The sequence below is a fragment of the Tachypleus tridentatus genome, chromosome 6 (assembly GCF_004210375.1).
Source record: "Tachypleus tridentatus isolate NWPU-2018 chromosome 6, ASM421037v1, whole genome shotgun sequence".
NCBI classification, from domain to species: domain Eukaryota; kingdom Metazoa; phylum Arthropoda; class Merostomata; order Xiphosura; family Limulidae; genus Tachypleus; species Tachypleus tridentatus.
This window is the reverse complement of record NC_134830.1, coordinates 141,044,125-141,070,594: the sequence shown is the minus strand read 5'-3', so window position 1 is coordinate 141,070,594 and position 26,470 is coordinate 141,044,125. Positions and strand designations below refer to the sequence as shown.

The window sequence follows — 26,470 nt, the reverse complement described above, 5'->3', positions numbered from 1 at the left end:
TTTCAACAAAGCTACGTCAGTAGATATTCGATTCTTTCTTTGATAAAGTCGATATTAAATAAATAAACGTTAAGGTTATATTTTAACAACGCTACGTTAATAGATACTAGAACCGTGTTTTGAGAGAGTAGATATTTTGTAACCCTCAAGTTTACATGTTTATAAATCATGTCTTAATAAAACTATAGTACTGGTTGTTAAACGTATTTATACTGTTTTTATTCGGTCATATAGGAACATTTTATCACCCAGAACGTAACAAAGTATTTTTGTATTTCAAAATAAACCTTCTAATTGTCATATGAGAATATTATATCATCCTAATTGTACCACATAATGATTTATTTTTGTTGCTAAGAAACCTTCGACCTGCTTCATGAGTTTTCTGTTGTTAAAGGACCTTTGAATTAATCGATCGTTTGAACTACAAGGTATGGGTGTCGCTCACAAAAACCATATTTCTCTGTTGACTGAAACATCTTTTTTAGACATATACAATAATAGTGATATTCGTTGATTTAATTTGGAAAACGCACATACTTATCTCTTCATCTCACATTTTTTTAATGTTGTAACTTACATTAAGGTCACTACAATTAGCTATCATACGACACAGCAATTTGTTGATAACTTTCACCTTTATTCATGTTTTTGTTAACCGCTGCTATTTAATCGTGATATATTGTATTGGTGAATATGAATTACTTACTGGTATACAGGTAGATGGCACTCATCATTGTATTTGTTTATTTTGCTCTTCAGTAATACCTACTTGAAGTGCAGGTCATTTACCCTACTAGCATTTTGGAACGAAATGTTTTTGAAACGGTACAGTCGCCATGTTTCATTCAACGAGTTTAAACATTCACGACCATGGGGTGAATATAAATAATAGTATTTGTTTTAATTAGTTACCTTTATGGTCGAGTTTTTATTTTCAGATATTGATTGTTCAAAGCTTATCTTTTCTTTCCATCTTCGTGGCCTGCAACAGCTTCTCAGTCTGCAGTTGTTCGTTTGGTAATCGATAGGGAGCTTCACACCCAACCAAGGAAATCTCACTGTAATACAAGGCGAAGAGTTTATAGTTAGGGGGAGAGGGTTAGAGATTGATGATATAATCCTATGAAGTAACTGATAAATAGGGGAGCTATTAAAGGCACGAGACTATCGTGAAAATGAGGCATGTATTCTTGGTTAGTCACATGAGAATGCCCTGACATTTGGCTTCACTGAAATGCAGCCCCTGTGTATGACGTAGAACTCTTTAGTGTCGTGACGTCAGTAACAATTGCTTTATTAAAGTCTGATACTGGGGTGACACTTGAAATGATAGACAGTGGAGAAAATAACATTATATCATTTTCAAGTGGGCTATACTTGCAAATGGTGGGAAATTTGAGGGTAAATGAAGCACCTGAAAAGTCGAAAGACTGGAATAAGAGAAACACTCAAAATGGATTGAAGCTCCCCTTCTCGAAGAGCAGATTGGCTGACTAGATCTTTAGTCGACGAAAGAACTTCTTCGACTTTCGTGTGTCCGTTGCTATTTCTGGTGGACAAATGATCTTCTGTCGGATCCCTGTCTAAGTTTCCGAGGTTTTAACTATCAAGCCTGAGTCTTTTGTAAAACATCAGTTCTGCTCTTAACGTGTAGCATGGGTCGTACCAGTTTTCTTTGATAGCAACTTTTCTACTTGGTGGTCTTTGGGGCTTTTTTATATATTTGCTCCAAAGTGTCTTCGAACTGGTTGTTCCCAGACTCGAGGACTAGTTTATCACATGGTTCGTTTACACCATCTTCTAAGAGAAGTGTGCGCAGAATAGATTTTTCCTTCGTCACGTCTTATGTCATGTACCTTTCTAGGTTCACAGATTTTTGTCTTGGAGTGGTATTGTTGTTGCTTTTATAAACAACCATTCTGTTTCAAGAGAAATATCACAAGACAAGCTTTGCACTGCTTATTCCGAAGATCTGTAAATTTGTGAACGAGCCCTTTGTTCAAGTGTTGGTAAATGTAGGCTCTTGTTCTGTGAAAAAACAACTGCATATCGTTTCGTAAGTTTATGGTTCAAAACTGTTTATAAGAAACCGTGAACATTTATATACAGAGTGCCCCAAACAATGTATACACACTTTGAATGATTATAAATACAATGTTTATTAAGATATATCTAGGTTTTATAATCCAAGTTTAAGAAGACAAGTGTAGAACCCTTTGAGTTATCGCAGGTGTTCGAACTGATGACCGTTCTGATCCAGGCACAGGTGATAACGCAGACAGATGGAATTACAAACTTCACGAATCATTTCATTTGGTATTTTGTTGCATTATTTTTCAATTTCTGCTCTCTCTCATTGATTGTTGCAGGTTTTGTGCCATAAATCTTATCTTTGACGTATCCCAATAAAAAAAAGGTCCAGAGGTGAGAGATCTGGTGAACGTGGGGGAAATTCAGCGCTACCTCTTCATCCAATCCATCTGTTCAGCAAAATTTCATAAAGATAGGTCCTCACATTACATATTACTTTCAATGTGTGACACAACAGATTCTTGCAGCAAGTTCAGATAAACGAGACCAGTGACTGTGTTTTCGAAAAATAATGGTCGAATTACGCCCAACGCTGATAATCCACACCACACTGTAACCTCTGGTAAGTTTACGTGGTGTTCAACCGTAACGTGCGGGTTCTAAGGTGCCCAGTAGGTGCGATTGTGGCGATTAACTGAGCCATTTAAGTTAAATATGGCCTCATCGCTCCAGACAATCTTGTTTGAAAACTGTGCATCCTTTGCAGATTTTGCCAGGTACCGCTCACTAAATTCAACTCTCCGGTCAGGATCATCATCACTGAGGCCGTGGAATAATGCTGGAGTAAAACGTTTCCAATGAACGCGCTTCAACATGCGATGAACGTTCGATTTTGGTATTACTGTCTCACGAGCTGTTTGCCGAACAGATTTTCTTGGAAATAGATGGAGACTTTCCAACAGCTCTGCTTCTCGTATGGAACTGGTGGACTACTGCGGTCTTCCAGAACGCCCTTTATGGACGTCTTGAACAGTTCCATTTGTTTCAAACTTTTCTCTGATGCGAGTAATGGTGAGTCGCGTTGATGGATATGTTTGAAACTTCCTTCTAAAACGTCTTTACACTTCAGCTACGTTCTCACACTTCTAGTAGCACTTTAAGATCAATTTTCTTTTTTAAAATCTCAGTCTTGTTTCTGCCATTACTTAATATCAATTGCACCTGTAAAAAAAGAAAGCTTGAGTGAGTCATAATCATTCAAAGTGTGTATACATGTTTTTGGGACACCCTATATACTCAAATAAAATCACGTGGATATTTTGTGTGGGTTGTGTACAACATGAACATAATTATATATGTATATATATTGTCGTACCTTATAAAACACACAACACACACATATATTGTCGTACCTTATAAAACACACACACACATATATTGTCGTACCTTATAAAACACACACACACATATATATATTTTCGTATCTTGTAAAACACACATATATATATATATATAGTACAGTATGTCTCCGTTTACGTAAAATCAGGGTTATAAAGATACACATGTGGCATATATATATATAATATGTAAAGAAAATATTAATACTGAAGAGTTAAGTCAAATAATATCAGAAGGAGTGTGTGTGTGTTCAATAACAAACAAACAATTACCCCCAGGTGGCTTAGCACTAAGACTGAAAGCTTATAATATTAAAATCTAGTTTAGATATTCGTGGCGGGCACAGCACAGACACATATAATCATTACCAATAAAACATTTATTAGGCATGATCTTTGGTTGTTTGTAGTTAAGCACAAAGATACACAATGGACTACCTGTGCTCTACCAGCCACAGGTATCGAAACCCTTTTTCCAATATTGTAAGTCCACAGTTATACAGCTGTGCCATGGAGGGGGCTGCCATATTCTGAAGGTTAGCGTGTCAGACAGCAAATCTGGTGGCGTGTGTGTGTTTTATAGCAAAGCCACTATCTACTGAGTCCACCAAGGGGAATCGAACCGCTGATTTTAGGGTTGTAAATTCGTAGACTTACCGCTGTACCAGCGGGGTACTATCAAAAGAAAGGACTGCGTTATAAAACAACAAATCCAAACCTCTGATTAATTATATTAGTTTGTTATAACAAAAACAAGCCGAAACAAAAACATTAATACCAAAGAGTTAAGTTTATTTATATATTTATTTTAGTTTCGGCTTGTTTTGTTTATAACAAACTATATATATATATATATATACATTGCATCTTTTTGTTTTGATAAACGTAGAATATTTAGTTTCCCCTTCCTTGATCTACTTACCCCAGATAGCGTATTTCTGTGTGCCTTATCAAATAATTATTTCCAATTAAAAAGATATTTCGCTGTCTGTAACGTCAGTATTTCATTTTCAGCAATGTTCAGGGGTTGACATTTAAATTAAAAATTGATACTAATAAAGGTGAGAAAAATTACTGAATTTTTACATTATTTTATAATAAACACTGTAAAGTTTATTACATCTTTTATAAGCGAAATAGTTACCTTTATTTTACAATCTCGAGAGGGTACTAGTATTTCAAGGACATTTGAATTCTGTAAATACTAGATTTACATGCTCTTTTCTGTTTATCAAAGGTGATTTGTTGAGTATACGCGATTTGTTTCCATTTGTCCGGCTCATATGCGAATGAAAGTGACAAGAAAGGAGAAATGGGTGTTTGATTATGTAGGTAAGGGTTTGTAAGTGTTGTTATATAATAATTGTTTTAAAAGCTGAACTGTTTGTATCAAACAGGAGTGTTTCTGAATAACAAAATATTTATCATGATATTACTTTTAAAATTTCTTTGTAGGGGGTGAATACCAATATTTTGTAGACGATGAAGGGTGTTGTGGCTTCAAACTTAGCTACTTTTCTCTCATGGTTATATCTTAACCCAAACGTCTTTGGTATAATGAATTTTAGATGTTTTCCTTTAGGTATAAATTTGTCAAATGGTATAATTTTTAATTGTTTTACTGAAATTGTCATCTTGAGTAATTGATTTGGATATGTACTAAACTTTTTTGTTTTTATACAATTATCCATCATTGTCACGTGTGTCTTGTATCTTTCTGCTAATGTAATATCTTGTATAAATATTGTCCTTTTCGTCATTTAATATAGATTATTTCATCGGTAGTGAAACGTTACTTTCAAAGAATATCGACTTTCTGATTGTGTATTTGTCGCTGAAGAAGTTTCTTCTGTCTTATATAATTTGTGAAGTTTTTAAGAGGTCGCTCAACTCTGTTCCACCATGCGATAGTGACGAATCGTCAAACGTTATTATATTGAAAAACGAATCTTGCATAACTTGGACATTAGACAAATAAGTCGGCCGAATTAGTTTTAAAGGTTTAAGGAGAAGCTTACTGGGCCATCCTCGTGAAACTTTGTCAAAACTATGACTTCTACCGGGATTTTCGCAAAGTGTAGTCGCCGGTACTTCAATGGCAAGCTAACTGAGCGTAGAAGAAATAACTTTACCTGGGTGTAAAGGTTCGTTTTTCTTTAATTTGTCCTCTATCTCAGTAGTCGCAGAAGGACGAGTTTCTTCACGTGAAGATTGACAAGAAGTTACCAAAGCCTTGATTGGTTGTTTACTTTTTGATTTCGCTAGATGTGTGATAGAAATAAGTATGACACGAGTTGACTTGTACAAACATATCGTCGTTAAGATTACCTGTTGTAGTGTATGTTTACTTTCAGAAGCAATCAACTTAGTCTCTCGCTGAAAGAAAACTGTTACCCAGCAGTTCTAAACTTCTCACTATACAAATATCAATTAGACGCACGACATCTCGTGTTCAACCAGCACAATTGTTAGCTACACGGGTAACATTGAATAAACGTGACATGTCGGACATCTTGTACTACTGATTTGTCGTGTACTTTATGTATTAACTACCTATATCGTTGGATTCGGGGTGAAAATCTTACTTTATTACTAGATCCCTGACAACACAGCGAACTGTTTCAATAGTAACCAAAGGGTAAAACGTGCTAAACTCGTATTAGTGTTGAGCAATACAAATCTCCGATTTATTTTTTATACAAAATTCTGTAAGTGTAATAAATCTTTTTTAGGAAACTTAAACTTCCTATCTGTATAAATATCCAAAAATGACTCCTATAAGCGTGCTGTAGCTGTAGTCAGTGTTGTAGTTGTTAGGTTAAATACTTGAACTTTAAAACTAAATAAGTCATTACACAGGGTTGTGAAAAATGCTACTTTCAGATAGCGGAGTTTAAAAGATGGTAACCATGAAATCTGTTTAGACAAGTCTTGGCGACTCCCGAGTTTTATTAAGAACAATAAGGCGTAAAATTATTGTAATCGTGGTGGATATTTTGAGAAAAGTGGGTACGAGTGGGTTGAATCCTAAAAGTTTGAAGATAAATGTGTGCGAAGTGGCCACACAAAATATATCTACTATAAATTGTTTTAAGGGATAAAATACCCAATCAACGTTATACTTGAACACTCTGGTGTTAAATATATTCATTACATTATATAGTAAGTATTAACCATCAGTCTGTCGCACTCAACTCGTTCTTCAGTGAGACTTTATATTAATGGGTTGTGTTGTATTTTAAATCTTGGGACAGCTCACTAACTTGGCTTCGAAAGTGTTAAAGCCGATAGTCTACATTCTCAATATGTGTAGACTTTATGTTAATCACGTCGTTAATTACAGCGGCGGAAAATACTTAGTGTATATTAATTCATATCCCCGTAAGGGGAACTGATTTTTTCGTTTGATAAATTTTCGGCCAGATCATTGAATGTGCTGTTAAAATCAAAATGACCTAATGTTTCAGTCGCTAGATGGAGTATTGGTGTGTATTTTCAAGAACTTTTTTTCCATGTTTAGGGACCGTCAGTTTAAACTTCCAGATATTTAAGATATATTTTAGTATATATGAAGGTTTTGTTTCATCTTCAAAACTATCAATTCCAATATTGTTTATTTTGATGCAAGTTTTGTGGCTTCTTTTACGAGAACCATGATCGCCAGAAACCAGTCTCTGGGTGTACCAGCTATTTAGTTCAGTTTTATTTCTCACCAACGTTGGTCTACTAATATCACTCGTACTCCTTCGCTAGGTTTACGCTGGTCTACTAACATCATTCGCTAGGTTTAAGTTTCTTTCCCTCATGAATGTCTTTCAGATCTTCATCTTTCAATAAACCCACTTCATGTAAGTTCAGTCTAATCAAAACTAGTTTAGCACAGTGTGTTCACAATGTGGTGTTTTAAAACCACATCAATTTTCACCTGTGATGTTGGGTACAGACGAGTGGTCGTTTTGTTCAAGCTTCTTCATTCGTTTCGTTGGAGGAACTGAGTATTCATCACATCTGTTCAGTTTTGGTTTAACGGTATCTCGAACCTGTTACCAATTCCTGATGATCGAAGTTAAAATCGTCGCAGGATTTTTGAAAGAGATCTTTTAATACCTACGTTATGGGGTGAGGAGGGAGATCATCTTCGAGTTTCAGGTCATATCTGCTGTCCAAAGCGTTACTTACCATTTATCAAATATCGGGATCCAAAATTTAATTCGAAGGTTTTTTCGAAACAGGCCAACCGTTTATAGCGTTGATGTCTTATCTTTAGATACCTGAAATTCCTCAGATGTCATTTTCTTTATTTTATATATTAGATCTTGCATTTCACTTCGGTGATCATTCAGTTTTCAGTATCGGCGTATATTGATAAAACTGCCACCTTTTGGTTTTTAATAGAAATTTCGCAAGGACCATCTTTCTTTTTTCTATTAAACTATAAACTGCCTCGTAGACTGTTTATTGAAGTTTCCTTTTTCTGATTCCAAAATTGTCTTCTAACAATACTGCTCTGTGAAACATCTTCAGCTATTTTACAAATTTCTTGTTCTCATCTTCAGGGGTTCACCATCTTTTATTGTTTTACTACGTTGTTCCCAGTTTGTTTACAATCTTGGACGATTAAGGACGTAATATCTAAAGATGCCTAATGTTCACTTCTCTGCTGTCACTCGGCATTGCTACTACTCTCTGTACTTTGTGGAATTCCTTCTTCAAGTGAAGAGGTCTTACATTAGCACCACCTTTGTTTAAAAGTTTTTATTTAGTTTGCCTTCATTTTCTTAGAAACTGAACCGGGTGACTGACCACTGACCAACATGGTCGGTTGTTTAGGTGAACGTGGTTGATGTGAAGGAGAATCATCACTGGTTCTCTACAATGAATACTGCCTTCTAACAAGGCAGTTAAGTCACGTCTTTATGTATGGAAAATGTCACGTTTACAAACATGTACATTACTACCTGATGTATTGTAGGAATTCTTGATTGCTATAGTGGGTACTTTTTTCCAACGTTCAGAAACATCTAAATAACAATCTGATATTGTAGGGATTCAGGGGTTGCCCAAACAGAAAACTCAGACGAAACCTCATTCCACAACAGGGGGATATACAGAACTTGTAACATTTACATTCATTTGATGCTTCCCCCTCCCCAAAACTTTGTTAGACGATGGCATTGTCAAACTTAATTGTATTTATCCTTTTACAGTAGTCTGTTATTCCTGTTTAGTCATTTGCCTAATCTGGGGACATTGTTTACCTTTTTAGTGTTTCTTTCTACATCTTTATTGTATTGTACGTGCGGCTCAATGTCACTCTTGTTAGTTATAAGTCGCTTTATTCCTTTGTTCTAATATCGCTCTTAACAAAATATTCAACACGATCTTACTTTTAAATTATCTCTAAGAATGTAAATACTGGTATTCCACAGAAGATGAAGTGTGGATTAAATTGTTCTTCTGTAACGGTCACATCTCAACCCAAACATCTTCTGATACAGTGAATTTAGAAGTTTTCCTTTACATATAAATTTGTCGCTTTGTCGACAAATGGTACTTGTTTTAAGTTGTCACTCTAGTAACTGTTCTGGATGTGCACTACACATTTTTTTTTTTTATACAAGACATATGACAACGATGGATGATTTGTTTCTTACTGCTAACGTAACAGTTGTCTAAATACTGTCGTTTTAGTCATTAATACAAATTTTTATTTCATCGTTAACGAAATGCAACTCAAAGAATAGCGATTTTCTAATTGTATCTGTCGCTAAAGAAATATTCTTTATTTTGTAAAATCTAAGATGTCGCCCAACTTAGGTCCACTATACAACATCAACGACTCCTCAAACAATAACTTTAGATTATGCAAGACTCGTTTCTCAATATGAAATTAAAGTCGGTCATATTAGTTTCCAAGATTTAAGTCTGCTGGGCCATCCTCGTGAAACATGGAAGAAACTGACTTTTTTCTGGAATATTCTCGAAAGGGTGTAGTCGCCGGTACTTCAATGAGAACCTAGGTGTGGACATGAAAGATAACTTTTACTTGAGTGTAAAGGTTCGTTATCTTTCATTAATAATTCTCTCAGTAGTCGCAGAAGGACGAGTTTCGTCACGTCAAGATGGACAAGAAGTTACCAAAGCCTTGATCAGCTGTTGATCTTTCGGTTCGACTCCGCTAGGTGTCTTTAAGTCACCTTTTAATAGTCATGCCTGGCTGATTTGTTAAAAACAAACAAAACCACATAACACAGTCGGTTTATACGAACTTGGTTAAGACTAACTAGTGTATGTTTACTTTCGAAAGCAAGGAACCTTTAGTCTTGGTGGGTAACAATCGTTATAGAGTTCTAAACATTTTATCTCTATAAATATTAGAAGCACATCTATTATTCAACAAGCGCAACTCTTACGTTCAGAGTCGGCGGTAATTTTACGATGCTGACATCAGAGTAAAGTAACTTTTTGCTATAAAAATTTCGGAAGCTTAAGAAATGATTTAAAACTCCTAATTGTTTAGTACAACAGGTAACTACATAAAGATTTCCACTAGAATCGTAAAGCACTTTTAACATTTGTTTTATTCAAAAGTATAATCTCCTTCTATCATAAATAGTTAACTTTAGTCTACTTTGTTATAAGCCCACTGTTCACATACAACTCTATCGTCCTCTATATGTCTACTTCAGAGTGCTGACGAAGTTCGTTATATTCATTACTTGTATAATTTTGTTTATACAACAATAATTAATATGTATTTCGTTCAACAAAATTGTAATACCTACTCAAAAATAAATTGACTCAATTTGGTCAAAACATGTTTTGCAAGCTGTGACATCAACTAAGTAATACTTTACCATTTCCCACCAGTTCACTCGTAACATGTCATCCATTCTGTTCATGTCTTGACTATTATCTCTTACGTTTTCCCTCTGTACATAAATGAAATCTTTGGTTGGTTTAGCATCTCATGGCGCAAAGCAACTAGGCTATCTACGCCAAATGTCATAACATACCTGAAAAAGAATGAACGTAAAACAAAACTTAAGTTTTAATTAAACCTTGGCGTTAAATCCCACTTTATATCTAGTTTATAGCAGTAAAAAAAAAAAAAAACTACAGTAATACAAGTTGTAAAGGTTGATTTGATTTAGTGTTTTATGGCACAAAGCAGCTAGGCTATCTGCGCCAAACGTCCAGTAAAAATAAAGTAAATGTAGTAAAATGCAGAAAAGGAAATGAAGGTTAAAACAAAACAGCAATTAAAACAGAAAATGGTGTAAAAACCAATGGTGACATCCAGTCTTCAAAGTTGTAAAATATTTACTCTAGCAAAATGGTAATGATCATAACCCGCCAGGAAGACTAACAGGTAAGTTCAAGAACCACCTTCAGTCACCTGAAGCTGGTATTTCCAGTCCTGGTTCTGGGTTATGTCATTAGTACCATTACTAAAAGATAAAGTAATAAAAGTTTAAAACACATGCAGCAAAATTGGAATAACAACTCGCCAGGACAACTAACGAGTAGTTCAAACAGCAGCGTTAGTCACCTGAAGTTGGCCTTTCCACTTTTATCGAGTTCTTTAATGTGCTGGCCATTTTACAATATCAAACTGAACAAGAGAGAATGAAACTATAAAAAAGGAACCACAATTAAAAAGGTGTAATGAATAAATATCAAACACTTAAATGACATTAAAAAGATTAATGGCCATTAAAAAATTAAAAACATTATCAAGGTGGACAGAGTCACCATCACCAATAACTCTGTCCAATGTTACAGATAAACCCTGGGAAAAAACATGTCTAAAATATTGCCGTCGTTGAGAATTGTAACGATGGCAAGAAAGTAAAATGTGGCTGATTAGTGATTTGAGTGTTACACAGACAACACACTGGTGCATCAGTTCCAAATAAAAGAAAACGATGAGTTAAAAAAAACTGTGACCAATGCATAGTCTAGTTAGAACAACTTCCTCCTTCCGAACCTTATGGAAGCTAGATGGCCAAAGCCCAATATAGGGATTTATTTGAAAAAGCTAGTCGCGTTGCACACTCCAAGTCGACTGCCAGCTGGCACGGAGCCGAGCCTTGAATACAAGACCATAGTCCATGTACGGAATAGGCACAGTGGTGACAGTGCCAGAGCAGATAGATCTAGCTGCCGTGTCTGCAAGCTCGTTCCCGCGAATACCAATGTGGCCTGGTATCCAGAAAAACTGGATAGAAGTAGCTGTTAATGAGAAATGGGCCAGTCGGTTTTAAATATCAACGAGAACAGGATGTGAACTGACTTGAAGTGATTCCAAGGCCAGCAGAGAACTAAACGAGTCCGTATAAATAGTGCAGTCAGAGTACTGCTCAGCTGCAATATGATCCAGGGCAAGAGATGTGGCATACAGTTCAGCAGTGAACACAGAAGCTGTAGAGGGGATTCTGCATGCAACTACTAAACCGCAGCAAACCATAGCAGCCCACTGAATTACCTGATTTGGAACCATCTGTATAAATGGGAACAGAATGATTGTTTGAAAGATCTTCATTAAATAAAAGACGGTGCTTCCAATCTGGAGTATCTGCCTTTTTTTAGGTGACTGAAAGAAAGGTCACATTTGGGGGCTGTAATAAACCATGGTGGGATGGGCCAACCTGTGGAATCTGCAATGGTATCCAAGGACAGACCCAATTCGTCAAATTGCTCCCGGATGCGAAGGCCAAACGGAGCAATGGCAGATCGTCTGTTCTGAAAAAGTACGGCCCACCGAGGAAGGAAAACATCCCCAGGTGGGATGCTTTGTTAAGGAACGAAGTTTCGAAGAATATTGTAAAGATAGTTGCAACTGGCGAAGGTGCAGAGAAGGTTCATGAGATTCAACGTATAAGCTTTGAACTGGAGAGGTACGGAAAGCCCCAGTGCAGAGTCGAAGTCCTTGATGATGAATGGGGTCCAGCATCTTAAGGCCAAGGGTCTGGCAGAGCCATAGACCATTGATCCACAGTCGAGTTTTGATCGAATCAGAGCACGATATACTTTTAACATAGAACATCGATCTGCTCCCCAACTGGTAGAAGAGAGGACACTGAGGATGTTCAGTGCTCTTGTGCATTTGACCCGTAGCCGCTTCAAGTGTGGTCTTAGGGACCACTAGCAGCAAAACTTCACTGATACAGAGTTCAGGATCATGGTGGATACCCCATTGGCGGCAAAAGTGCATGCAAACGGTTTTAGAGAGAGAAATATTAAAGCCGTTCGCCATAGTCCACTTCAGTACACGATTGAGGGCAGTTTGTAGTTGCTGCTCAATATATCTCATGTTCGACGACTGGCATGAGATGTGAAAGTCGTCGACATGCAGCCCATTCGCAATAGTGAGAGGGAGTTGTTCAGTGACGGCATTTATCTTTATACTGAAAAGTGTGACACTCAAAACACAGCCCTGAAGGACTTCAAGTTCTTGTACATAAGAACGGGAAAGTGTCGAATCCACACGAACTTGGAATCTCCTGTCCATTAACATTTTTTTAATAAACATGGGTAAATGGCCAAGTTTCCCATGTGTATGGAGGTCTCGTAAAACTCCATACCTCCATGTTGTGTCGTAAGCCTTCTCAATGTCAAAGAATATTGATACAAGATGTTGGCGTTTGAGAAAGGCTTCTCTGATAGATGTTTCAAGACGAATTAGGTGGTTTGTGGTGGAGTGCTGTCGTCGGAACCCACACTGGGTGGGCGAGAGGAGGTTGTTTGATTCGAGGAACCAAACAAGACGAGCATTAACCATCCTTTCTAAGGTCTTACAGAGACAGCTCGTCAAAGCAATTGGACGGTAGTTTGAAGGAATCTTGGGATCTTTCCCTAGCTTAGAGAAAGGTAAAATAATAGCCTGGCGCCAGGCATCAGGAAAAACATTCTCCTGCCAGATCCGGTTAAAGATAATCAGAAGGACATCAAGAGAAGCAGGAGATAGATGGTGCAGCATGTCATAATGAACATCATCAGGTCCAACAGATGTACTGGCAGACCGATGAAGGGCCATTTTTAGTTCCACTAGTGTAAAGGGATAATTATAGTCAAAGAAACAGTCCTTTCGAAAGGAAAGAGGTGAACGCTCTGCCCGAGTCTTGATGGCTAAGAAGGAAGAGGAACAAGCAGAAGTGCTAGATACCCGGCAAAAGCTTTCACCTGGAGTATCGGCGATGCTCTGGGCATCAGCTACCTCCTGGCCATCAGAGAGTAAGATCGAGAGGGGGACAGAATTGTAGTGCCCACTGACCTTTCGAATCCTGTCCCATATGACCGTGGAACTGGTGGTACAAGATATGCTAGTTGTGAACTTTAATCCAAGATTCCTTCTGGCTTTCACCTTTTACCCACCTAGCATGTGCACGCGCTTGTTGGAAAGTGACGCGGTTTGAAAGTGTGGGATATCTACGAAACGTATCCCAGGCCCGTTTTGAGCCTTCCGTGCTAAGTGGCAAGCAGGATTCCACCACGGACGAGGATATCGTGGAAAACGTGTCGAGGTTTTATGTGTACACTGAGCAGCTGCTTGTGTGATACAGCCAGTTACTGCTGCCACACAATCGTCTATTGATAGCTGATTCACGATGGCAGGATCAAGTTCTGCGAGAGGAGAGAAAGTGGACCAATCTGCCTGATCCAGCTTCCACCGGGGCACGCAGGTAGGGTGGCATCGACCATGGCCAGTCTCAAATTTATAGGAAAATGACCACTGCCTCGTGGATTATTGTCAACCCTCCATGAAAAATGGGATAATAATGAAGGGAGCAAATTGAGAGATCAGTAGCAGTAAAGGACTGACTAGGTGCATGAAAATAAGTGGAAGAACCAGTATTGAAAAAGAAAGATTGTGATCAGATAGCATACGCTCTACAGAGCTACCCCCTCCCATCAATAACATCACTTCTCCTGAGGGAATGATGTCCATTAAAGTCCGCCAGGAGTAGAAAGGGAGACGACAACTGTTCAATGAAAGCATCAAAATCTGATTGATCATATGTCTCCAGGGGACAGGTAGAGAGAACAAACAGTGATGGTATGACCTAAAGAAACACGGATGGCTATGGCCTCCAAGGGTGTGTTGAGTGACAAAGATAGGGTGGGCACATGCTGATCAACCAATAGTGCCAACCCTCCATGTACTCGTCCATCACACAGCCTGTCATTTCTGTACAGAGAAAACTGCCGAATGGTGACTGTATCAGGTTTTAGAAATCTTTCTTGCAAGGAAAGACTACAGGATGGTAGGAAGCAATCGGTGTTTTGATATCATCCAGATTAGAACGTAAACCTCGACAGTTCCATTGTATCAAAGTGGTCATTTTATAATGACGGGTAGGTGAAGTGGCTGGAGAACCCTTCGGTTTACAACCACGTTTTATTTCCTTACTGTCCTTAGGCGAAGGAGGTCTATTAACCTCCGTGGATCCTGCCCTGGGTCGAGTGGACAGGTCTTTGTTATTGGAAGGGGATTTCAGTGACTGAGGACGCGAATGAATGATTGTTTTGTCTCTTGGGGTGGGAGAAAAAGATGTATCGGGAGAAATGCCTGTATTTGAAACTGAAGAATGTGGATCCTAAGGTTTGTTGGAACGTATGGGAGGGACAGAGATGGGTGTGGAAGTCGATTTATCCTCCTTTTTAACCATGGAGGTCAAAAGGCTTTTCATCTGTTTTGAAAACGATTCTCTTGGAGGCACAAAGAGATCTGCCTGCCCTCCCACTGTAGTTGTGGAACGAAGTGCAGCAGCATACGTCCGAGATGGAGTGGCGGGCAGCAATTTCCGAGCCTCAGGATAACTAATGTTATGTATCGTTTTCAAACGCAGCACCTCTTTTCCTTCAACCATTTTGGGCAAGAACAAAAGTAGGATAGGTGAAAGCCATTGCAATTGATGCAATGTAATTCCATTTCACACTTGTAGGCTTCATGGTCATCTTGCCACTGCAACGAGCACACGTCAAGGAACCACAACACGACGTCTTCGAGTGACCGAATCTTTGACACTGGAAACATCGGAGAGGGTTTGGAATGTATGGCCATACCCTGCAAATTGGATAACCTGCCTTGATGGTGGCAGGTGCACGTGCTGATGTAAATGTTAAACAAGGATATTTGTTGGCAGTGCAACTCCATCTTTACGAGTGGAGATGCGCCTCACTGCAGAAACTCCTTGAGTGGAGAGACCAGCGAGAATCTCTGACTCGGGGACGTTCTTCAAATCCCTCTCAACAATAACTCCTCGTGATGAATTCAAGATAGCAGGAGGGGTAACCTAAATAGGTACAACCCCAATTGCCTTTGAATTCAAGAGGAGTTCACTGTGTTGGGATGTGGATGTTTCAACTAATGTCTCCAGATCAAAGTTTCTTTACTGACTTTGGATAGCCAGCAAGACCCTCTAGTCCGTTCTTAATAAAAAAGGGGACATTTGCCTTAAAGGATTTTCTGAAAGAGAATGTAATATAAGAAAATGAGGTACGTGTGTTACAGATGTTGAAGATTGCTGTTCAGAGCCTTCAAGACGTAGTCGCTTACCCAGTGACTGTTTTTTCACAATTTTATTTAAATTTTTTGAAGAAGGATCCATAGGAAAAAATTTCAGTACCCACTGACCCCACCCACAAAGGAGCCCTACGAGGGGACGCACTACAGTCATGCAAGGACAATGCAGCAACGCCAGGGTTTCGTGAGCACTATACCCAAACACCAGCATCAGGCACAATGTCCACAACACCCGTTGAGAACTTCCAACACTGGTACTTGGTTGACTCTAGCCCAAGTGGACCAGCCGACTGACCCAAGGGGGGCCACCCAAAGGCCGCCCGTCTACAGGAATTCAAGGCCAAAGTGGTGTGTTAGGGTTGGACCCCTCAACCACCAGGATCCTCTCCTCCCCTTCACGGGTCGCCACGCACGGCAAACACCTGGGGTGGATGTTTAGATCCCAGAGAAGGTAACCAGACAGAACAGAACCTTCCATGGGAGGCCCCCTCACCACGTACAGGAATCCACACCGAGGGAAGTTGTAAAGGTCACCTGAAGTTCATCTTTCCAGTCCTGGTTTTAAGTTATTTGACGTTCTGGCCATTTTCTAATTTCATACCTAACTAGTTGTACTTCATTTTTTAAAAAGGAATTGTATTAAAGGTCTGAGTTAAAAAGGTCAATGGTCTTAAAAAAAACAAAACCGTAAGGTGAACAGTGTTCCCATCGCCAATGACGCTATCCAACGTTATGGATAAACCTTGGGATAAAATGTCTAAAAATAGTGCCGTCGTTTGTAGTCGTAACGAGAGCAAAACAGTAAAATGTGGTTTATTGTGAGTTGTTACACAACACACTGGTGCATCAGTTCTACGTAAAAAAAACGATGAGATAAATCTTACCAATGCGTAATCTAGTTAAGACTACTTCCTTTTTCCGATCCTTACGAAAGTAAGACTGCCACCCTCCAGTAGAGGGTTTTATCTGGAAAAGCTTGTTTTCACGTTGCTCAAAGTTAACTGCCAAGTGGCACGAATCCGAACACTGACCACAGGACTATAATCCGTGTATAGAACAGGAGCAGCAATAATAGCTCCAGAACAGACAGATGTAGCTGCTATTTCGTATTTTGGTGACCCCGTTCCAACGAACACCAACGTGGCCTGCTATCTGGAACTGAATAAAAGTAGATGTTAGAGGAATGGGCTAGTTGGTTTTGAACATCGGCGAGAACAGTGTGAGAAGTAACCTGAAGCGATTCCAGGGCCAGTAGAGAACTAAGCGAGTCGGTATAAATAGTACAATTTAAGTACTACTTAGCTTCTACGTAATCCAGCACAAGAGAAATGGCACACAGTTCAGCAGTGACCTCAAACGGTAGAGGGTATTCTGTACGCAACCATCAAACCACAAGCCATGGCAGAGCTCATAATTACCTGATTTCGACCTATCTGTGTAAATAGGAATGAAAGGTTGGTTCAAAAGATTTTCAGTAAATAACACTGTACTTCTAATCGGGAGTATCTGCTTTTACATGACTCCAAGGTCAACCTTGGACTGCAATAAGACATAGTTGGATGGGTTGACCAGTGGATACAGCACTATTATCCAAGAACAGATCCAACTCATCCAACTGCACCTGGATACAAAGGCCAAAAGAAGCAATGACAGATCATCTGTTCTGAAAAAGCATGGCCCACCGAGAAGGAAACGCAACCCAGGGGATGTTGTAAGGATCAATTTTGAAGTGTACAGTAAAGAGAACTGCGAATAGCGGAGGTGTAAAGAAGGTTCATGAGACTGTATAATCTCTGAACTGGGGAAGTGCAGAAAGCCGCAGTGCAGAGCCAAAGTCCCTGATGATGAATGGGGTCCAACATCTTCAAGGCAGAGGTCCTAGCAGAGCTGTAGACCAGTGACCCATTGTTTAGTTTTGATTGTGTAAGAGAATGATATAGCCTGAGCATAGAACATCAATCTGTTCCCTAAGTGGTGGAAGAGAGGATATGGAGGATGTTCAGAGTTGTATACTCTGCACATAGCTGCTTGATGTGTGGAATAAAGGTCAGCTTACGGTCAAAAGGTCCCCAAGAACTTTGTCTCGGGTACTACAGATAATACAACATTGAGTTTAGAATCGTGGTAAATACCTGTTGGCAACAAAAGTGCATGCAAACGGTTTTAGAGAAATTCGAACCATTTTCTGTAGTCCACCTCAGTAAACGATTGAGGGAAGTCTCTAGCTGCTGCTCAATATACCTCATGTTTAACTGACATGATGTGAAAGTCGTCGACATAGAACCCTTTTTGCAATAGTAAGAGGGACTTCTTCAGAGATGGCGTTAAACTTTTACTCCAAACGCAGCCCTGAGGGACTCAAGTTCCTGTACAATGTATCATAAGCCTTCTCAGTGTCAAAGAATATGGATACAAGATGTCGTTTGAGAAAGGATTCTCTGATTTGACGCTGGAAGTCGAATTAGGGGGGTCCATTGTGGAGTACTGTCGTCGGAACCCCCACTGGGTGGGCGAGAGGAGCTTGTTTGAGTTGAGAAGCCAAACAAGACAAATATCCACTCCAACGTCTTGCAGAGACAATTCGTCAAAGCAATTGAACGGTAGTGTGAAGGAATCTAGGAATTCTTCCCAGGCTCAGTGAAAGTTGGGACAATAGCCTGGCGCCAGGCATAAAGGAAAACATTCTCCTGCCAGATTTAGATAAAAACAATCGGGAGAATAGCAAGAGAACCATGAGATAGATGGCGCAGCATCTCATGGTATACATCATCACATCTAATCGATGTACTGCCAGACCAATAAAGGGCCAGTTTGAGTTGCATCAGTATTAAAGAACTGTTAGTTATAGAGACTATCAGCTTGAAACTAAAAATCGTTTTGCCCGAGTTTTCATGTAAGGTGGAAGATGAAGCAGAAATGCTAGATTCTCGGCAAAAGCTTTCACCAAGAGTATCTGCAATGCTCTGGGTATCAGCTACTTTTTGGCCATCAGAGCAAGATCGGAAGGGGCACAGAATTATATTGCCTACTGACATTTCGAATATTGTCCTATATAACTTTGGAACTGGTGATAGAAGACATCTTGGTTCTGAAATTAATCAAAGATTCTTTCTGGTTTTCAGTTCTTACCTACCGAGCATGTACGCGGGCCTGCTGGAAAGCTATGCAGTTTGAGTGTGTGATAACTTCGAAAAGTATCACGTATACCCTTTTGAGCCTTTCTGTGCCATATTGCAGGTAGGATTCCAGCACGGACGAGTGTATCATGGGAAAACGTGTTGAGATTTTAAAAATACATTGATCAGCTGCCTATACAATAATCAGTTAGTGCTGCTACGCAGTGGGCCATTGATGTCTTGCAAACGATGACCGTATAAAGTTCTGCAACAACAGCAGTGAAAGAGCCAATTGGCTTGACCCAGCTTCCACTGGGACACGCGAGTCGGGTGGCATCGACCATGGCCAGTCTCTCAAATTTATAGGAAAATGACCATTGCCTCGTGGATTATTGTCAACCCTCCATGAAAAATGGGAGAATGATGAAGGGAACAAATTGAGAGATCAATAGCAGTAAAGGACTGACAAGGTGCACGAAAATAAGTGGAAGAACCAGTATTGAAAAGAGAAAGATTGTGATCAGAGAGCATACGCTCTACAGAGCGACCCCTCCCATCAATAACAGCACTTCCCCCAGAGGGAATGATGTCCATTAAAGTCCCCCAGGAGTAGAAAGAGAGACGACAACTGTTCAACCAGAGCATCAAGGTCTGATTGATCATATGTCTCTCCAGGGGACAGGTAGAGAGAACAAACAGTCTTGGTATGACCCAAGAAAACACGGATGGCTACGGCCTCCAAAGGTGTGTCGAACGGCAAAGACAGGGTAAGCACTTACTGATCGACCAGTAGTGCCACTCCTCCATGTATTTATCACTCTCTCATTTCTATACAAAGGAAACTTCCGAAAGGTGACGTGACTGTAGCAGTAGGTTTCAAAAATCCTTTACAGTAAGGAAAGACAAAAAATAGTAAGAAGCAATCGGTACCTTGTCATGCAGATTAGAACAAACTTTGGCAATTCCATTATATTAAAGTGGCCATTTTTTTTTTGTAAACGAAAAGGGTTGAGCCCTTCTGTTTTCGACTACATCCCTTTTCTTTTTTTATTCGACGGAGGTCTATCGGCCTCCATGGATCCTGCCCTGCATTGATAAGGCAAGTTTCTGTCATTGGTAGAGGGTTCCAGTGACCTGAGGACGTAAACGAACGATCGTTTTGCATCTCTTGATGGGAGAAGATTTACCTGAGGAAATGCCTGTACCAGACACCAAAGTAAGTGGATCTTGGGCTTTGCTGGAATGAATCTTAGGGATAGACAGGTGTTTATTTATTCAATTTAACCATGAAGGTCAAAATACTTTATGGTTTGAGAATGATTCTTTCTGAGGCACGTCTGCGCTCCCACTGTAGGAGTGGAGCAACATGCAGCAGGATACGTCGGAGGTGAAATAATGGACAACAAATTTAAATCCTTGGGTTAAGTAATGTTTTGAATCGTCTTCATATGCTGCACCTCTCCATTTAGAGAAAAATGTAGGATGAGTGACAGCCATCGCAGTTAATGCGTCTGTTAATGAGTCTGTTTACCGCTCGTAGGCATCGTGGTCCTTGTTAGTGCAACGAGCACACGTCGATGAAGCACGACATGATGTCTTCAAGTGATTGAACCAATGAGGTTGGAAACATATGAGAGAGTTAGGAATGTAAGGCCATACCTTGTCGTTCAGATAACCTGCTTTGACTGTGGCAGAAGGACGTGGTGACGTAAACGTTAATATTAGAACGCTGGTAAGTCCATAATTCCCTTTTTACGAGTGAAGATTCGGCGTACCACAGTAACGCCTTGGTTAGGGAAACCAGCGAGGATATTTGACTCGGAAATGTTCTTTTGAATTTTTCCAGGAGTTATAGTTGAGAAGGATTTAAAGTCGGATGGGGAGTAACCTCGATAGGTAGATCTCCTAATGGCTTGTGATTTCAAGAGGAGTTTGAAGATATTTCCACCAAAATGTCTACCGACTTCAGGGACCCAGCAAGTCCCTCTAATCCTTTTTGAATAAGACACTTGCCCCAAGAATTTCTCCTGTATTGAATAGATGATAGGAAATGGAGATGCAGAATCTGGCTGAAATATTGACTATACAACTGAGTCGTCCATGCGTGGTCATTTCCCAACGATCTGGTTTTGTTTTTTAATTATTTCATTTTTGCCTCTTTTATCAAAGAGGTGTCCATAATAAAGAAGCAACATTTCGGTGCCCACTGATCCCCCACTTACCATGGATCCCTATGAGGGAATGCCTTATAGTACCAAATAAGGAAAAACGCCAGTGTCGGATACAGTGTCCACAACACTGGTACTTGGTTGACCCTAGCTAAAATGGACCAGTCTCAACCACCAGGATCCTATCCTCCCCTTCAGATATCCACACACGGCAATCACGTGGGCGCATGTTTAGATCCCAGCAGGTAAATTTAAAAGAACGGAACCTTCTCTAGTAGGTTCCCCTCGCTACGTAGAGGAATCCGCACAGATGGGAATCGTTTTTGGACGGGAAGCAGTGAAATTATAGATTTCAATAGATACTGATGTTTAATTCATCTATCATTGCTTCTTTACTGTTACTACGACACAAGCTCGTGGACATATGAAAACTACTGGAGTGAACTTACCTTCATGAGTAAGTGTCACCTGGCATGTTTTTATAAGAACCTACGGTATCCTTATTTCTTTCTACTTTAATCACTTCAGAAGTATTATCTGAAATGATCATTCTAACACGTTTAAACCACAGCATCTGGGGTCATTTAAATACTTCGTCAAATGATCTATAATCTAATCCAACTATTAACACAACGTATCTTTTAATTTGATATAGTATCGGTAATCTGAAATATTTGGTAATAAACCATCAAAATTATGGGCAATCGACGTTAGGTTAAAATAGGCTAAAAATGAGGATGTCGAGAACATCTCAAATGTATGGAAATACAGTAAAAGCTGTCTAAGCGGGAAATTGAGTAGGGCAGTAACGTGTACAAGCCGAAAGTGTTAACATTTTGCAACATTATTTTAAGACTTCTCTTATAAAAGATCCTCTATATGGCGGAACCTACGTGACGTGGACGGAAAACTCTTTTTGCCTATCATCTCTCAACAAGTAAGATTAGAACATCAGTAAGGCAAAAAATGTTTTAAATCTCTTAAAGAAATTAAATACTAATTCTTGTTTAATGTTTTAAATATTAAATTGTCGAACGTTTTGCTACAGTAAATATTTGTTAAATATATTCTGTTCTCTTTTTTTTTTTCTGCCTTCACAATTCCGGAGGTAGTTGTTCGAAAGAACGACTTGCTGTACTTGTGGTCGCATTTGCTGGTTGGGAAAACTAGAAAAACTAGGGGTAATGGGTAAAAGTGAGAATCTGCGCAGTTTCAAAAATTTGTAAGAAATCGACTTCCCGTGGATGATAAGTGTTATATTCAAGGAATTTTTTGAACAAAAGAATGGAACAAGAAATTAGAAATATTCTACTTTTCTGAGATATGCAACTTGCCTCCCCCAAGTTCAAATGTTCGTTTAGTCTTTCTGCCTCCATGTACAACATCAGTTCTGCACCCACTGTAAAATGGAATATTAGTGTATAAAATTGAAATTTTGTAGAGAGAACTGATGCTTCAGCATATTATTATAAACATAGACGACTGTAAGAAAGCATCTGAAATGACCATGAAAATTGACGTATTAGAGGCAATTACATTTTTAAGTAATTCAAGCAAATGTGTAAAAGATGGATGCGTAAAGTGCTTTCGAAACTGGATTTATTCTCAGTAATGGTGAAGTTGTTATGACGATTCTAGTTCAATCGAAATTCTGATTGAGAAGATTACAGAGGATTCTGTGAACGCGGAAAGTTTTATGAACGTTGATTAAAAAAAAAATGTTTAACAGACTTTGATTTATAATCTATAATAGAATCACAAGATGGTAACAGAAGATGAGCAAAATATAAACGATAGTGAGGAAATACTCTTACTTCATCACAAGTGTTAAGTTATTAACGCTATTAAATTGTATTCAAACATGAAGGGGGGGAAGTTAACTTCATGAAAAGGTCGAAGAACTCGTGTTCTATTAACCACGTGAAAAAGCCTTCGTTTTTTTAAAAAAACGAAAATGTTGAAATCGAACACTTTCTCAAAACAATTTTAAGATTGTGTACTTGTACATTTTGAATGTCATTTTGTTCTTATTCTAATAAATAGAGCATAAACAGTATAACTTCTTTTATTCAAGGGAAGTAAGATGTTTGAATAAAGTATAACGTTCCGCTCAAAAGTTGTACTTAAGGAAATGCATATTCACTGTGTAAGCTGGAAAACCTGCTAAAGCCGGATATTATATTCGGTCCCGTGCTATTCCCTCTTACACAAGTTTTATTGTGTCTTAACTCGCGTTCCAGCTGTCCTTAAAAAAATTGGTTCTCTGCAGAGAACCCTGTTTCTATCAGCTTCACGTAATTTCTTCCTACAAACGTAAATCTGTGTAGAAAGGAAAACCTTGTTTTTAGCTTTTGCTCTAACTTTAGTTTCCTATTCTGATTTAGAATAAATTCACTTTGAAACTGTACTAATAATTATCACTTAATCAACGGTTCCAAAGTGTTAAGAGTGACGGTCAGATGTCACTTAACAGATTAGCTCAACTGCTATTGGTGGATGCTCGTGATAAGTTGCTCTCCCTCTAGTCTATCATATTCTGAGCACCTAGCAGGTGTAACCCTGTATGCAGCTTTAGACATGTCTGAAATAACCTCTTTGGAATTGAACATATCCTATTAACTGAATATTTAAATATCGATAACACGTCTTCGTAAAGTAAGACCAACATAATGGGCCTAGCGCGTAAAGGCGTGGGCTTCGTGATCTGAGGGTCGCGGGTTCGCGCCTGACTCGCGCCAAACATGCTCGCCCTCCTAGCCGTGGGGGCGTTATAATGTGACGGTCAATCCCACTATTCGTTAGTAAAAGAGTAGCCCAAGAGTTGGCGGTGGGTGGTGATGACTAGCTGCCTTCCCTCTAGTCTTACACTGCTAAATTAGGGACGGCTAGCACAGATAGCCCTCGAGTAGCTTTGTGCGAAATTCCAAAACAAACAAACAAAACCAACATAATGAAGATCTTTGTTCGGGATGTGAACCAGTTACTACAAACACATCAACTCGATACTCAAGTTTATAGCCGTTGTGCAACAGAAAACGATACATAAGAATCGAACTACCTCCTAACTAGAATAGTTTGCGGTAATTCTAACCCTTTAAATGAAAATTCATCACTTTTTACATTACACACGCCTATATCCTGATCATATGATGCTAGAGGGGGTTCCTAACGTCAACTGATATTTAAAAACAACAACGAAAAAAGAAAACTGTACGATGCTAAGCTGACTGGCAACAAAACTCACGTGAAGTCTTTGTTTCATAAAGTGTACACCACCAGGTTTGGATGGTGCGCTACACCACGAGGGAGAGAACTTTATCCCTTTTCTTTGTTTTCCTTCGCACTCGCGGACAAAAACAAACATCAGTCATATTCAAACATTTAACTTGTTGATCCACTGCTTATTGTGTTTAAGACATTAGTACGTAATAAAGAATTTTAAAGAACCTGTTAGGCACAACAGTAATAACTTATCTACATAAATATGTAAGCAAAACTTATCGGAATTTATATCAAGTTTGACTGTTTCAGGGGAAGTAATTGCCGCTAACAGAAACTTTGAGTCATGAAAGAACGTTTCTGTTTAATACGTGAAGTGTTTCAAAGAAGGGATAGTTAACTTGGTAGTACTGTTAAAAGTATATTTCACACTATGGTTATTTGTCATGTTTTAACTTTACCCTCTCTGATGCGCATGGAACGTTTATTCTCTTTCAGTTTATTTCTCGTTTCTCCTTCACTGGAGTTACGTTATACGATTCTTTTGATGTAGAGAACAACTTGTCAGATATGTTTTTTTTTTTTCACCTGCAACAATAAATATCTTTTAACTACGACATGTTTGTTTGATTAGCTAGTCAGAGTTGTTATACACTAATTCATTTCTGTCACGAGTAAAGCAGCTGAAAATTAACTTCTAATTCATTGGATTAATTGTGTGAACTTCACGTGACTCTGTGGCTAAGAGTAATTTTTGGTTGTGTGGATGTGGACCGAAACAGACTGTGGTAAAATTTCTCGCCACCAACGTAAAGTTGATACAAACTTAGGTTCCATTGGCTAGGGCCTGGCATGGCCAAGCGCGTAAGGCGAGCGACTCGTAATCCGAGGGTCGCGGGTTCGAGCCCGCGTCGCGCTAAACATGCTCGCCCTCCCAGCCGTGGGGGTGTATAATGTTACGGTCAATCCCACTATTCGTTGGTAAAAGAGTAGCCCAAGAGTTGGCGGTGGGTGGTGATGACTAGCTGCTTTCCGTCTAGTCTTACACTGCTAAATTAGGGACGGCTAGCACAGATAGCCCTCGAGTAGCTTTGTGCGAAATTCCAAAAACAAACAAACAAAAACAATCCATTGGCTAGTGCGTTACGGTTTGTGTTCAAAGGATCGAGAGTTAACCAAATAGAAAGTCCAGACTAAGCCCGTTCCCCAGCAGGGGCATACACAATATTTGTAACATTACATTTATTGAATGTTTTGAACGCTGAGCTTTTATGTTGGACGTTTAACATTGTGGAACTTGTGTTTTCTAGGTTTTCACTCCTGTTTAACGATTCCCCCTAATTTGCGGACAGTGTTTAGGTTTTAATGTTTCTACATTTTTACTGTATTTTACGTGCGGCTTATGTCGCTTCGTGTTTATTACTGATAGGTCGACTTATACTATTCATGTTTTGTGTGATTCTAACAGTTTGGATAAAACTAATGTTTTACTGTAATAGTATTTTTGTAGGTGTAACAGCATTTAATGTTTTTCTGTATTTAAAAAAAAAAAAACATACACTTAGCCCAGTTGACTTTTTTACCCTCTCTCTTATACTTGCATAAATTATTTTACAAGAATTATCATTTTTAGTTCGGTGATACGTCAGTAGCAAATGTTTGGAGTTGCAATGCTAAAGTCCTAGGTTCGATTACCCAATAGATACAAGATAGACAAATGTGGTTTAGTTCCAAACAAACGATAAACTATCGAAAGGTCGGGTCAAATACGACTTTCATTCCAGTGGTATGTCTGAAAACTTGCAGCACTAGAAAGTTTTAATATCCTAGAGGCCAGAGCACAGATAGCCCATTGTGTAGCTTTATCCAAACTAACAAACTCGGAGTATCTAAGGCTGGTTTTCTAAAAAGCAACTAACAAAATAGCTTTCGTTTCAATTTATCTGGCTGACTGCACACGCGCGTTCTTTCCAGTCGGACGTACGTACGTCTAAAGTTAATTTCTCC

General features: G+C 39.0%; 1 protein-coding gene across 12 annotated transcripts in view; it reads left to right on the top strand.

The window, feature by feature from the left end:
• The first annotated feature begins 4,630 nt into the window (after positions 1-4,630).
• LOC143253861 (G-protein coupled receptor 161-like) overlaps positions 4,631-26,470 on the top strand; it is a 35,606-nt gene continuing 13,766 nt past the window's right edge. For 2 of the 12 annotated variants that reach the window (XM_076508335.1, XM_076508329.1), the window contains exon 1: positions 4,631-4,763. The gene's annotated coding sequence lies outside the window, so the exon portion shown is untranslated. The remainder of the gene's footprint in view (positions 4,764-26,470) is intronic. The other 10 variants (XM_076508333.1, XM_076508328.1, XM_076508327.1 and 7 more) reach the window with 9 other exon arrangements.